We start from the raw sequence: 15,666 nt of genomic DNA, 5'->3' as shown, positions 1-15,666 counted from the left end.
CGTGCAGTGAGTAGAACAAGCTGTTAATGTGCCGGCAGCTCCTAATTAATGTCTCTGTTTCCTGAACTTTAGCATCAGACTGGCGCAGCTGCTGTGGTGTTTTCCTGACGTGTAGCGAGATGTACAGGAATATAATGATCATCTGGGTGAAAGGTGGCATAAATCTGTGATTATAGTAGGGTTAGTAGCTATTTATGTATGTAAATATATATGTATATAAACATTGCAACATGAAATAAACTTTTAGACACATATATATATATATATATATATATATATATATATATATATATATATATATATATATATATATATATATATATATATTATATATATATATATATATGGTTTCAAAGTGACAACACTAACTTTCTAAAAGCGTGTCTTTAAAAGTTTATTCCCTGTAATGTTTGCTAACGTAGTGAACAGGAAATACACGTGGGTCCAAACTGTTCCCCTAGCAACAGAATCCCAGTGAACGCGCCTACAACATGAGAGAAGCGTGTTCCCAGTGATGTGTGGGAGAAGTTGCGAGGCTGTGTCACAAACAGATCAATACAGTCCATATTAAGTGATGTTGTGTTTCTTTTTCAAATGTAGCCAAGAGTAAAGACCCTATCCCTATCAAATCAGCAGTCAAAGTATATTATTGGCTATGGACATTGTACAAAAGTAACTGTACTTACAGTAGATTTCATTCCCAGTCTTTGCTGCCCTATATTGGGGCGACTGGTGGTACTAAATCCTAAGATTTAACTCTTCCATTGGAAAGAGGCGATCTTGGCCGATCCATAGATGTATGACTTGACCATATTAAGGTAATTTATAGGCCTGATATTCTATATTCTATATTCTATTTAGGCGTGTTTGAAAGCTCGGCGTTGCTAATAAACATTTTAAATCATTTTTATAAACAAGTAAAACTGAGGCTGAAATGACTGCTTCCTCATTTTACAGTAGGAGCGCTCTGATGGCTGGGCGCGCCGCGCAACAGACATATGAATGAATGAATGAATGAAAACTTTATTTAACAGATTGCAGAATGGGTACAATACAGTACGGCTCAATACACACCATTGTTAAGGTGATGCAGACCAGAGAAATACGTTTGTCTTGTCTTGTTTGTCTAGACTCTAGACGTCATATTCTCTCCCGGCCGTATGTATATTTCTCTCCCACCCACCCACCCCCTCCTAATGTACAGTCTCCTCACCATCATATACTCTGTCAGGATCTATGGGTAACAGTACAGTATATTTGAATATCGTATATGTCACAAATGTAACCATACTAAATACCTGTATGCCATAAATGTCATGATGTCTTGTATGTCATAAATGTCACTATGAATTGAAAATGGGGGACCCTGATGTAAACAAGACAAACGTCTTTCTCTGGTCTGCATCCCCTTATACAATTGTGTGTATTGAGCCGTACTGTATTGTACCCATTCTGCAATCTGTTAAATAAATAAAAATAAAGTTTGACTGGCCGCCGAGCCATACTGTAGTGTACATGGTGACTGCTTGACTTAAAAAATAAATAAAAATAAAAATATTCATAAAAATATTTAATAATTTTTTTTTTTATTAATTTTTTTTGGCTTCCCCTGTTATTTTACCCACGCGACGCCACTGCTACAGTTAGAAGCTAATGTTGAGGAACAAATTATATAGACGGGTAATGTTTTGAACAACTAACGTTACGTTTAGAAGCTTGCTGGCTAACGTTAGCTTCTAACTGTAGCAGGCTGCAGCTTGCTGGCTAACGTTAGCTTCTAACTGTAGCAGGCTGCAGCTTGCTGGCTAACGTTAGCTTCTAACTGTAGCAGGCTGCAGCTTGCTGGCTAACGTTAGCTTCTAACTGTAGCAGGCTGGGGGACCCTGATGTAAACAAGACGAAAGTCTATCTCTGGTCTGCATCCCCTTAACAATTGTATGTATTGAGCTGTACTGTACTGTACCCATTCTGCAATCTGTTAATAAAGTTTTCAATCAATCAATCAATCAAACGAACAACACAAGCGGGCAGTCAACGACAGACCGCGGGTCCATGAGCATTTTTTGTCTACTCTTGTGTTAGTTGTGTTGCAGCGCAGGGCACTACAGTAGTGGAGGCTACAGCCTTATCAACAGTGCTGCACTTCCTGGTTTAATAGCACAGTCTTCAGGTGCTCATTGATGCAGTGAGGCACAGTGATGCATTGTATAGTCTGATGGCTGTTGGAATGAAGGACTTCCTGTGCCGTTCAGTGCTGCATTTGGGTAGTGTGAGCCTAGCACTGAACATGCTCCTCCTGTCAGCCAAGTCTGTGTATAGTGGGTGGGAGGGGTTTTCCCTGATGGCCTGGAGCTTAGCAAGGCTCCTCCTCTCCGCCACCCTCGCTAGAGAGTCCAGCTCCACCCCAACCACGCTACTGGCCTTCCTGACCAGCTTATCCAGCCTGGTTGTGTCCACTGCTCTCAGTCCGCTGCCCCAGCAGGTCACAGCATACAAGAAGGCGCCCGCCACCACCGACTCATAGAACATCCTCAACATCCTTGTACAGACATTGAAGGATCTCAGCCTTCTGAGGAAGTAGAGTCGGCTCTGGCCCTTCTTGTATAGTGCTTCTGCATGTTTTGACCCGTTCAGTTTGTTGTCGATGTGCACACCGAGGTATTTGTACACCTCAACCATGTCCACATCAACTCCCCTGATGGAAACGGGGGTCACAGGTGCACTCCTCCTCCTCCCCAGCTCCACAACCAGTTCCTTGGTCTTCGCCACATTTAGCTGCAGGTGGTTTTTATCGCACCATGTGACGAAGTCCACTACCAGTTCCCGGTATTCCCTCTCGTCACCGTCCTTTATACATCCCACTATCGCAGAGTCATCAGAAAACTTCTGAAGGTGGCACGTGGCAGGACTCTGACCGATAGTGGAAGTCGTTGGTGTAGACAGTGAAGAGGAAGGGAGAGAGGACTGTCCCGTGCGGGGGCCCGTGTTGCTGACCAGTCTGTCTGACACACAGCTCCGTAGGCGCACGTACTGTGGTCTGCCCGTCAGATAGTCCACAACCCAGGACACCAGGGGGGCCTCTACCTGCATCGCCTCCAACTTCTCACTCAGTAGCGCAGGCCTTATGGTATCAAAAGCACTGGAGAAGTCAAAGAACATGACTCTCACAGAGCTCCCCGGCTTGTCTAGGTGAGTGTAGGCTCGCTTCAGCAGACCAACAAGGACATATCATTTTATGATTTGTATATATCGTCGAGGATAAATCCATGATGGTATATATATGTTGCTCCCAGCCCTGGTTGCTTGTCATTTTATCTTAAGGCACAATTCCACATTCAAATTGCAGACTGAAGCGAGAGCGACTTAAACATAGAATAAACCTTGATCCCAAGTGCAGGCAATCAAGCTATTTCTAATATGGTGTCATTTAAACGCATGAGTCTAATTACATAGTTAGAGAGAGAGAGATGGTGGGGGAGTGTGTGTGTGTGCGTGCGTGCGTGCCCGTACTTGCTTGAATGTGTGCGTGTGTGCGTGCATGTGCGTAGCCTCTTAATCGTTCCTAATTGGCTACTTCAGTCAAAGATAGCAGGGTTGAGGGACCTGAGGCATGCTGAGAGAGAGAGAGAGAGAGAGAGAGAGAGAGAGAGAGAGAGAGAGAGAGAGAGAGAGAGAGAGAGAGAGAGAGAGAGAGAGACACAGAGAGAGAGAGAAAGAGAGAGAGAAACAGAGAGAGAGAAAGAAAGAGAGACAGAGAGAGAGAAATAAAGAAAGAGAGAGACACAGAGAGAGAGAGAAAGAAAGAGAGAGAGAGAAATAAAGAAATAGAGAGAGAAAGAGGGATATAAAGAGAGAGTGAAAGAGATAGAGACAGAAAACCCACTCAAGCGAAGAGCAAGTTGCCTGGTATCAGTAAAATGACTGCATTTACGGTATATAGAACTTTTATCCAAAGCAATTTACAACTCGCGCCTCACACTCACCCATTCACTCACTCACTCACTCACTCACTCACTCACTCACTCACTCACTCACTCACTCACTCACTCACTCACTCACTCACTCACTCACTCACTCACTCACTCACTCACTCACTCACTCACTCACTCACTCACTCACACTCCTGCTCATTGGGAGCAGTTAGGGGTTAAGTGTCACTGCAACACACTGCCCAGGAGGAGCTGCGATCAAGACCAGGAGCCTTTCCATTACCAGACGACCGCTCTACCTCCTGAGCCACTGCCCCCCCCCCCGCCCCCAGCCCCCCAGTAGAAAGCTATCCGTCTGCAAGCTAGCTTACTGTAGCTTAGCACAAACGAATGGAAATGGATATGGACCAGCTAGCCTAATAATATTATTTTCCCCACAATCGAAGCGTGTCTGTGTGTTGTGTGTGTGTGTGCTGTGTCCCGTTGGTCACACGGATGGGCGCCCCGCTCCAAGCCCCCTTTCATGCGTGCGTGATGAAAGATAATACAGATAATCTTAGCGTTGATTTCAGATCGATTGTTGATCCAAGCGAGGAATGGCAACGTGTTTATTGAATTACACAAAAACGCTGTTTTCCGCGTCAACCTCATCTTGGCCTTACATACATTTTGTGTCTGTCAGGACACATTTTAGACATATTTTAGACCCGCCCATGATTCATATCCATCTATCACAATGGCCTGATGAAGAAAACAACCTTCCTGTTTGTGAGAAGAGGAGGGGGGAAAAAAATAAAAATAAAAATAAAAACAGCCTGGCTTCACAACAAAACGTCTTAATAAACGTAAGTCAAGCTTTTAACCTGCCTTTTTCATCTATAAAATAATTATAATAATAAATCCTCCCCAGTTGCGTAACGTGACTCCAGACTCCTGCACATGAAGGGATGAGATGAAGCGTTGAAATTCAATATCATTACTGTTATTTATCTCTTTTCCTCTGTTCCCTTCACTATGAGAGGGGATGGAAATCCTTTAGCGGTGGATATCGACGGGGGGGGGGGGCGTAATCACCTCCTCCTCCAGACTAGGGCTGGGCGGTTAGTCGAGCTTCAATTTTAATTACGATCTTGGCTTCCCACGATCATGAAAGCAAGATAATCGAGATACAAGTATTCTTTCTTGCTCAAGGACACTTGGACACGCTGCCCGGGAGGAGGAGTGGGAACATTACAATGACCCTATGATCGCTGACCCTCCTGAGCCCCTGATACACTGTGTGTCTGGCAGAGGCTGGCCTAGAGCTAGACACTCAGGCTGGCTAGTAGCGAGAGGTTGCTGGTTCAATCCCTGGTACCAATAAGAAGAAGTGTATCCCAATCTTGAGCTGGCCACTGCAGGGTGGCTGGTGTTACATCCACAGTGCCCACCATCTCTGCAAATGTGCCCTTTAGCAAGGCACTGCACCCCAACACTGCTCCAGGGCTATTGCACTGCACAGGTGAGCCTGCTTTCTGGCCTCTCATATATATATATGCATTTATATAGAGCTTTTATCCAAAGCGCTTTACAATTTTTTTCTCACATTCCCCCGTTCACTCACACGTTCACACACCAACGGCGGAGGCGACCACGCAAGTTGCACCAACCTGCTCATCGGGAGCAATTAGGGGTTAAGTGTCTTGCTCAAGGACACATTGACACGCTGCAACGGGATGAGCGGGATTCGAACCGGGAACCAGACGACTGCTCTACCTCCTGAGCCACTGTCACGCCCCAATGTGTAACTAGGAGGGATTTGTAGAACATTTTGTAAATTGACAATAAAGCAAACCCTCGGCTACAGGAGGATGTTCCTATTGCACACAGCAGTTATATTGCAGTCGACTCTATACCCTCGTAAAGATAAATAACAACAACAACACCGACATGGCCCGTTACCGGATGAGCTCTTTGCAGAAGCGATCTCAGTCGGTGCTTCATGGCGTGAATATTGAGTTCACACGTCTCGCCCTCTGCGGGTCGCTCAGGTGTCCCTCACACGTCTCGCCCTCTGCGGGTCGCTCAGGTGTCCCTGACACGGCGTTGGGCATAACGACACGGTGACACGGCCGTGAGAGACAGGCTGTTTACAGCGGCTCGTCCCGCGCCAACTCTGGATGAAATGTATAGCCCTGCGGTGGGTCTGCGGCAGCACCGGCCAACGGGGTCAAAGGTGTAATCACAGTTTAATTAGATGGCAAGGCGGGTGGTTGATCGCTGAGTACTTGTTTTTATTACATATATTTATCACAGGTGGTGAGAGTCTCTTGCACACCTGAATACTAGTCTTATAATAGGATATAATAATAGTTTTTTGTATTGGATGTAAGAATAGTCTTTATATCAGATATAATAATAGTCTTTGTATCAGGTATAATAATAGATTTATATCAGGTATAATCATTTCAGAACAGGTATGAAAATAGTTTATATATCAGGTGTAATAACAATAATAATAGTTTTCATATCAGATATAATATCGTTTGTCTATCCGGTATAATATTAATCATCTTTGTATCAGTTATAATACTATTTTCTATATAAGATATAATACGAGTTGTTGTATCAGGTATAATACGAGTTTATATATCAGGTATAATAAGAGTTTCTATATCAGGTATAATAAGAGTTTCTATATTATCAGGTATAATAAGAGTTTATATATCAGGTATAATAAAGTTTGTGTAACAAGTATAATATAGTTTGTGTAACAATTAAAATAATAGTTTTCTATCAGGTATAATAAATTAATATACAGAGCTGTCTGGGCCCTGAAAGAGTCCCCAGACCTGTTTAACTCTATTTCAATAAAACATTTAACACTTCTGTGACATCTATTGAATATCTTCAGGAGCCTTAGACCGGTTCCTGACAGGGAGCGAGCGAGCGAACTGGACACGAAATCGCGCGCGACACTGTCCTGATATGAGGCGGCGCGTGTCCGAGTGTGTCTGTGTGTGTGTGTGTTACCTGGAAGCACACGTGGGGGGGGGGGGCAAAGCAGCCTGCGATTCTTGACCAATAAAAAGTGTTTAGGGGCGGGACTCGGCCGCGTAATCGCTCAACTAGAGACACAGCGAGCGAATATCTGAGGGGTGGACGACATCGCTGCTCAGTTCGCTGTCGCTCGCGGCAGGCCAGGATAGTCTGATTGAAACGAATACATTTTAATCATTTTCGCAATCACGCTCGCTCGCGTCGCTCCCTGTCAGGAAGGGGTGTTATAGTGTGAATGAATTAATGAAGCCTCTGGGCCAATCAGACGTAACACACACACGGTAACACACACACGGTAACACACACGGTAACACACACGGTAACACACACATCGCTCCACACACACACGGTAACACACACCGACTCCTGTTAGTCTTCTAGCTACAGTCAGTCCAGATAGACTCCTGTTAGTCTTCTAGCTACAGTCAGTCCAGACAGACTCCTGTTAGTCTTCTAGCTACAGTCAGTCCAGACAGACTCCTGTTAGTCTTCTAGCTACAGTCAGTCCAGATAGACTCCTGTTAGTCTTCTAGCTACAGTCAGTCCAGATAGACTCCTGTTAGTCTTCTAGCTACAGTCAGTCCAGATAGACTCCTGTTAGTCTTCTAGCTACAGTCAGTCCAGATAGACTCCTGTTAGTCTTCTAGCTACAGAGTCCAGATAGACTCCTGTTAGTCTTCTAGCTACAGAGTCCAGATAGACACCTGTTAGTCTTCTAGCTACAGTCAGTCCAGATAGACTCCTGTTAGTCTTCTAGCTACAGTCAGTCCAGATATACTCCTGTTAGTCTTATAGCTACAGTCAGTCCAGACAGACTCCTGTTAGTCTTCTAGCTACAGTCAGTCCAGATAGACTCCTGTTAGTCTTCTAGCTACAGTCAGTCCAGATAGACTCCTGTTAGTCTTCTAGCTACAGAGTCCAGATAGTCTCCTGTTAGTCTTCTAGCTACAGTCAGTCCAGATATAATCCTGTTAGTCCTCTAGCTACAGTCAGTCCAGATAGACTCCTGTTAGTCTTCTAGCTACAGTCAGTCCAGATAGACTCCTGTTAGTCTTCTAGCTACAGTCAGTCCAGATAGACTCCTGTTAGTCTTCTAGCTACAGTCAGTCCAGATAGACTCCTGTTAGTCTTCTAGCTACAGTCAGTCCAGACAGACTCCTGTTAGTCTTCTAGCTACAGTCAGTCCAGACAGACTCCTGTTAGTCTTCTAGCTACAGTCAGTCCAGGCAGACTCCTGTTAGTCTTCTAGCTACAGTCAGTCCAGATAGACTCCTGTTAGTCTTCTAGCTACAGTCAGTCCAGATAGACTCCTGTTAGTCTTCTAGCTACAGTCAGTCCAGATAGACTCCTGTTAGTCTTCTAGCTACAGTCAGTCCAGACAGACTCCTGTTAGTCTTCTAGCTACAGAGTCCAGATAGACTCCTGTTAGTCTTCTAGCTACAGAGTCCAGATAGACTCATGTTAGTCTTCTAGCTACAGAGTCCAGATATACTCCTGTTAGTCTTCTAGCTACAGAGTCCAGATAGACTCCTGTTAGTCTTCTAGCTACAGAGTCCAGATAGACTCCTGTTAGTCTTCTAGCTACAGTCAGTCCAGATAGACTCCTGTTAGTCTTCTAGCTACAGAGTCCAGATAGTCTCCTGTTAGTCTTCTAGCTACAGTCAGTCCAGATATAATCCTGTTAGTCCTCTAGCTACAGTCAGTCCAGATAGACTCCTGTTAGTCTTCTAGCTACAGTCAGTCCAGATAGACTCCTGTTAGTCTTCTAGCTACAGTCAGTCCAGATAGACTCCTGTTAGTCTTCTAGCTACAGTCAGTCCAGATAGACTCCTGTTAGTCTTCTAGCTACAGTCCGTCCAGACAGACTCCTGTTAGTCTTCTAGCTACAGTCAGTCCAGACAGACTCCTGTTAGTCTTCTAGCTACAGTCAGTCCAGGCAGACTCATGTTAGTCTTCTAGCTACAGTCAGTCCAGATAGACTCCTGTTAGTCTTCTAGCTACAGTCAGTCCAGATAGACTCCTGTTAGTCTTCTAGCTACAGTCAGTCCAGATAGACTCCTGTTAGTCTTCTAGCTACAGTCAGTCCAGACAGACTCCTGTTAGTCTTCTAGCTACAGAGTCCAGATAGACTCCTGTTAGTCTTCTAGCTACAGAGTCCAGATAGACTCATGTTAGTCTTCTAGCTACAGAGTCCAGATAGACTCCTGTTAGTCTTCTAGCTACAGAGTCCAGATAGACTCCTGTTAGTCTTCTAGCTACAGAGTCCAGATAGACTCCTGTTAGTCTTCTAGCTACAGAGTCCAGATAGACACCTGTTAGTCTTCTAGCTACAGTCAGTCCAGATAGACTCCTGTTAGTCTTCTAGCTACAGTCAGTCCAGATAGACTCATGTTAGTCTTCTAGCTACAGTCAGTCCAGACAGACTCCTGTTAGTCTTCTAGCTACAGTCAGTTCAGATAGACTCCTGTTAGTCTTCTAGCTACAGTCAGTCCAGATAGACTCCTGTTAGTCTTCTAGCTACAGAGTCCATCCAGGTTCTGCTGTAAAACGTGAACTTGCAATGCGTCTGGACTATGCAAACTGTGTCCTCATGGCTACCCAGTAATGCCCTGAACAGGCTACAATAGGTCCAAAATTCTGCTGCCAGGGTTCTCATTCACACCAAGTCCTGGCACCACATCACCCCCACCCTCATCCACCTCCACCGGCTTCCAGTCAAGTCCCGCATCAATTTCAAGATCCTCCTCATCACCTACAAAGAACCTTCACTCCCTTGCCCCCCCCCCCCCCCCCCCCCCCCCCCCCGGTACCTAGCGGACCTCCTCCATCCCTACATCCCGCCCCGGAGGCTGCGGTCCTCTGACTCCGGTCTCCTCTCCATCCCCACCATCGACCTGCGGACTGTCGGTCGCAGAGCCTTCTTTGTGGCCGCACCCCCGCCTTCTGGAACTCACTCCCTCCAAACATCCGTAGTGCTACATCCCTGCACTCCTTCAAATCCCAACTCAAAACCCACCTCTTCACCAAATTTGTAAATGACTCTGCCTGATTTCCCCTTTTTCTTTAATTTTCTTTCTTTTCTTTCCTTTTTATTTTTATTTTTGTTGTTACGTTGTTCCCTGTCCCCCTCCCTTGGCTGTTAAGCGCCTTGGGTCTCCTGAAAGGTGCTATATAAATTCAAGATATTATTATTATTATTATTATTATTATTATTATTATTATTATTATTATTATTATTATTATTATTATTATTATTATTATTATTATTATTATTATTATTATTATTATTATTATTATTATTATTATTATTATTATTATTATTATTATTATTATTATTATTATTATTATAATTTTTTTTTTTTTTTTTTTTTTTAACAATATATTTATTGGGTTTTAGTTTGCAAATTACAACATGTATATCAGCAGAGCAGTATTCAGCAAACATTTTCACCCCGTTCCCCCTCCCCTAACCCCACCCCACACAAAATAATAATTAACTTCAAAAACAGGTTCACATAGGAAGGATACAGATTTAAATAATAAAAAATAAAAAATAAACATAAATAAATAATAATACAACCAAAATGTTTTACACATTAAGTAAAGGGTGTTTCTTGTCGTTTTTACACAATAATAAGAGTTGTCCCACAGTACTCCCCCTGATCCTGTTCTTGTTGAAGCAAGTTCCCAACATTCGTATTATGCTTTAAGAAGTACACAAATGGTCCCCAGGCATTATCAAAAATGTTTTGTTTACGTCTAACAATATACACCATCTTTTCCATTGACATATTTGAAGCCATTTCTTTAATCCACATACCAATTCTTGGTCCATCAACATTTTTCCAATTAAGAGCTATTACACGTTTTGCTTGTAATATGCACATATCTATAAATCTAAACTCTTTGCGTTGTAGATGTGGGGTGGTAGGATATAAACCAAGAATAAAAAGCTTGGGATTCAATGGCAACTTCTTTGATAAAATTTGATCGATCAGATCAATAACATCTTGCCAGAAGGTTTTCACTTTCACACATTCCCATATGCAGTGGAACAGTGTCCCCCTTTCCTCACTACACTTAATACAAGTATCTGGAATATTATCATTAAACTTATGCAATTTAACAGGAGTTATATATGTACGCATCAGCCATTTATATTGTATACGTTTTAGGTTGCTACTGACTGTCTGACTCTGTGCCTCTTTACATGCCACGCTCCATTCTTCTAAAGATATTTCCTCCTCTATGTCTTCGTTCCATTGATTCAGTTTTGATTCAGATGATTCATCTGAACCAGATACAAATAAGTCGTATAGCATTGAAATTAGACCTTTACCATAACAGTGTCTAGTGACTGCTACCTCTAAGATGGAAATGTTCGGTATATCCAATGAATGGTTCTGAGATGATATAAAACTCCTTAGCTGAAGATATTTAAAAAAGTGATGTTTCAGAATATCATATTTTGTAGATATTTCCGCAAAGGACATGAATACTTCATCCTCCTCCCTGTATACGTCTTGCACTTTCCTTAACCCCTTTTCAGCCCATACTTTAAATCCACTATCGTTTTGCCCTGATTATTATTATTATTATTATTATTATTATTATTATTATTATTATTATTATTATTATTATTATTATTATTATTATTATTATTATTATTATTATTATTATTATTATTATTATTATTATTATTATTAACTTCAATGGACAATAATGGCTTTCGTGACAAGTTTGGCTCAGGGTTCAGAATGGGCTTGATGAACAGTAACTTACGACAGTCAGTTCTCCCCTTTTCTCTTTTTCCAAGGATGGCATTTGTCGATTTTTACAGATGAACTCTTCCTAGATCTTATCTCCTCGTCTCACACGGCGGGGACGCGCACAGGTGCGTCGCTGGAACTCCCATAAATAAGAGACAACATCTCATTTTAGGGAGCGAACCGCGATAATAAACAACGTGGATCATTTCCGCTGACACGTGCAACGCAGCGGGAAGGTGCCCCCCCCTCGACAGATTAATACCTGAACGGGGCACCGATAGCGGCTGAATTAATCATTGGCCGGCGCCCCCTGGATATAGGGCTCGCATTGCAGGAGAATCTACGGCTGCGAGGAGGAGCGCGGGGTCAACGGCGTTGTTGTTCCCCGCAAAGAACATCCCTCTCGTCTGTCTGTCTGCCGGCCGACGGCACCCCGCTCCGTGCGAATAAAGCAGGGCGTCTCCAGAGCGCGGTGGCACATCCCAGAGAATTAGCTCGGGGAACGAGGACGACGCCACCTTCATAATCCTTGATGCCGGTGTGCCGTCTCTCCGACTCACTTCTAAAACTCTTTGGTGAAGTTTGTCCTGCTCCGCTCCGCGCTCTAAATCCCCAGCCTTGTCTTGGGGGTAATGAGGCGTGTTCCTCCGTCGGGGCGGGCGGGGGAGGGGGAGGGGGAGGGGGAGGGGGAGGGGGGGGGGGGGGGGGGTAGGGGGCGGGGCTCCATCACGGCCGGAGTTAGAAAACAGCCAGAGACTCTTTGCTCCATAAAAGCTCCACACAAAGTTTGCTGCCGCATCTTAAAGGAAAACTCCGACATTTTGGGAAATTAGCTTATTTGCCATCTACCCTGGAGTTAGACAAGAACATACATACCCTTTTCTTCTCTGTGCATGCAGTAGGAGCATCGGCGTATTTAGACCACTATCAGTAGGGCACGTGCCCTACTGATGATCATCTGTGCCCCACTGATTAAAAAATAAATATTTTTTTTTTATTTTTTTTTACAAATGTTTTTTATTTCCCCTTTTTTAACATGATCAAATGATCATTTAACATGATCAAATAATTATTATAATATTTTTTACTTCACTTTGAAATATTATAGTGAAATATTTTGCAATGTTGTCGCATTTATCTTGTTGAAATCCTCCAACAGGCTCTTTTTGTAAGTTGACTGGTTTGCACACCAATAATACAGTGCAATAATAGAATAGTAGAATAGATAGTAAAATTATGCAATATAATGGCCAGAGTAAAATAGGGCTACAGTACAATCAACAGCGGGGTGTATTAGAAGGCTATGGTGAAGAGGTACGTTTTTAGCTTATTTCTGAAAATATTAAGAGATCTAGCTTCCCTAATGTCCATAGGTAGTGTGTTCCATAACTTTGGTGCATAGTTAGCAAAGGCTGCATCCCCGATTTTCTTTAGACTGTGGCTTGGAACCTTCAATAGTAGATGATCGCAATGTTTATACTTTGTATATAAGGAGGAGGACCTTGAAATCAATTCTAAATGTTACCTGAAGCCAGTGTAGGTTATTCACTTGTAACTTTGGGTTTGATCCAAGGAGTAAGTTGCCCCATATTGCTCTGTAACATTTCTCTTTTTGTTATAGGACCGACTAGTAGGATTTCAGTTTTGCCCTCATTTAATTTTAGGAAGTTGTTCGTCATCCATTTGTTTATTGCTAAGAGACAGGCGGAAATGGAGTTTATAGCTGTGTGATAATTTGGTTCAGCGGAGATGTACAATTGTGTGTAATCTGCGTAACTATGGAAACATACATTGTGCTTTCTAATGATGTCTCCTCAATGTTCAATGTTCAATGCAATGTTCAATGCAAGTAAAGCACTTTAAACTTTAAGTATGACTAAATGCTTTCTTGACTATATATATAGTAACTGTTCCAAAATGAATAGATTTCTATGCATTTTAGGGGTTTGGGGGGCTAGCTCTTTTTAATATAAATGTCAGATTGTTTTATTTATTTCATAGATTTCTATGCATTTCAGGAGTTTGGGGGGCTGGCTCCCCCAAATAATTAAATAACATAACCCTAACCTAACCCTAAAACAGAAATAAAGTTTAAAAAAAATAGTTACAAAATCCACCCATTTTCGCCCACAAACCGGCCAAAAACTAGGCTAATTGTAACTGAGGGGTACAATTCCCTGACTGTATTGAATAAGTATGGTATCATTAAACCACTACTGACTTATGTACATTACTACTGGCCATACAGTACACAGGTATATGAGATGAACACATCCACAATAACACGGTTTCACACAAATACTCGTTTAGAAAAATATTTATTAGCAGCACGAAGATTATCAGCACGAACGTATCCAATCGTAGGCTGCTGACTTCTCTCGCCAGGAAGTCGGCTAGGTCTAGGAGGGATGGCTCGGGACCGTTAGGATCACGGTGGTCCCTTTGCCGCCTGAAGCGCTCTTGTCGGGCGGGCGGAAGCTTCTCTAATATTCTCTCAACATTAGAGTTTGCGTACAGTTCGTGCATACCCTTTTCCTTTTGTGCCCCCAGCATCCCTACCAGGGATTGTACCTTGATAGAGAGGTCATCTAGTGAGCGATTGTCTGTGGCTGGGGGTAGACGGTCAATATTCCTTATCTCTTGTATTACGTAGTCCCATATGCGTCCATAACGTTGGTCGAGGGCTACTAGAGCCGCGGTGTATGGGGTAGTAGAGTTGGAATATGCCAGCGCTATATTGTGCGCTCTGGGCACCTTCAGGTGCTTGAGTAGGATAGCATACTTGTACGGTTCATCTGGTACATCGGACATCATTGTCTCTAAGCACATTCGTAGCTCTGTGTACTGTGCTCTGTTCTCGTGTGTGAAGTCCGGGAACGTCGGTGTGCCAAGGTACGATGCCATGTATGGCTGGCACATCGGTGAGCGTTGGGGGAGAGGCCTCCTAGGCGAGTCTCCTCTTACGTGTCGTGGTGGGCTGGTACCTGTCGAGTACCAAGGCCCGTGTACCCAGGTGCTGTTCCTCGGGGCTGGTCGTGCGTCAAGCTCACCCGTGAATTGAGTCGGGGGTCTGTAGCGCAGAGCCGCGGGGGTAAAGTCTGGGCTGTACTGGACCTCCTGGTCCTGTGGAGTACGATGCTGCTGTTGGGCTTGACTTTCCTCCTCTCCCTCTTCTTCTTCCTCTGCCAGGTCGTCTAGATCCTGTAATCGTCTATTTAGTCTCTCAGCGGCGTAGGCCGGTTCTTCCCTGTTGCTAGGTCTTGCATGGACCGGTCGGGGAGGGGGTTCGGAGAGGTGTATAGGCTCTTTCGGTTGGCCGGGCTCAGGGTCGCTTGATCGGGTAGGGGAGGGTGCCCTAGACCCTTGTCTTGACGAGGCCCTGGAGCTCCGTGCGGAGGGAGGGGGGGTTGCCCTGGCAATCAGTTGCTCCATTATCTGCGCTTGTAATCGGTCGCGCTCGGCTTCGCGCTTGATGTGAGCGAGGTCGCGCTCTGCTTCGCGCTGGGCTTGGGCTGCGTCGCGCTGTGCTTTGGCGGCTCCGCGCTGTGCATCGGCGGCGGCGCGCTGGGCTTCGGCGCGGTCTCTTTCCATATTATCTTCCGTCTGGAGGCGTCTAGTCTCTAGGCGTATGCGGTCGTCGTCACTCCTTTGCTGCGCCTGGAAGCGCTCTCGCTCGATCGCAGAGTGTTCGCGTTCACTAAGGGCTTGCGCTTGGAGTTGCGCGTGGAAGCGTTCTCTTTGGTCTGCAGATTGTTCGCGCTCACTTAGTTGTTGAGCCTGCAGGCGGTCTCTTTCCATGGTAGAGTGTTCGCGCTCACTTTGGTGTTGCGCGCGGAGGCGCTCTTGTTCCATGGAAGAATGTTCGCGCTCGCTAAGCGTCTGTGCTTGGAGTCGATCGCGTTCAGTGGAGGCTGCCAGGGTGGCGATAA

The sequence above is a fragment of the Notolepis coatsorum genome, assembly GCF_963971535.1.
Source record: "Notolepis coatsorum genome assembly, chromosome: 6".
Lineage (NCBI taxonomy): Eukaryota > Metazoa > Chordata > Actinopteri > Aulopiformes > Paralepididae > Notolepis > Notolepis coatsorum.
Note: the sequence above shows the minus strand (reverse complement) of the source record.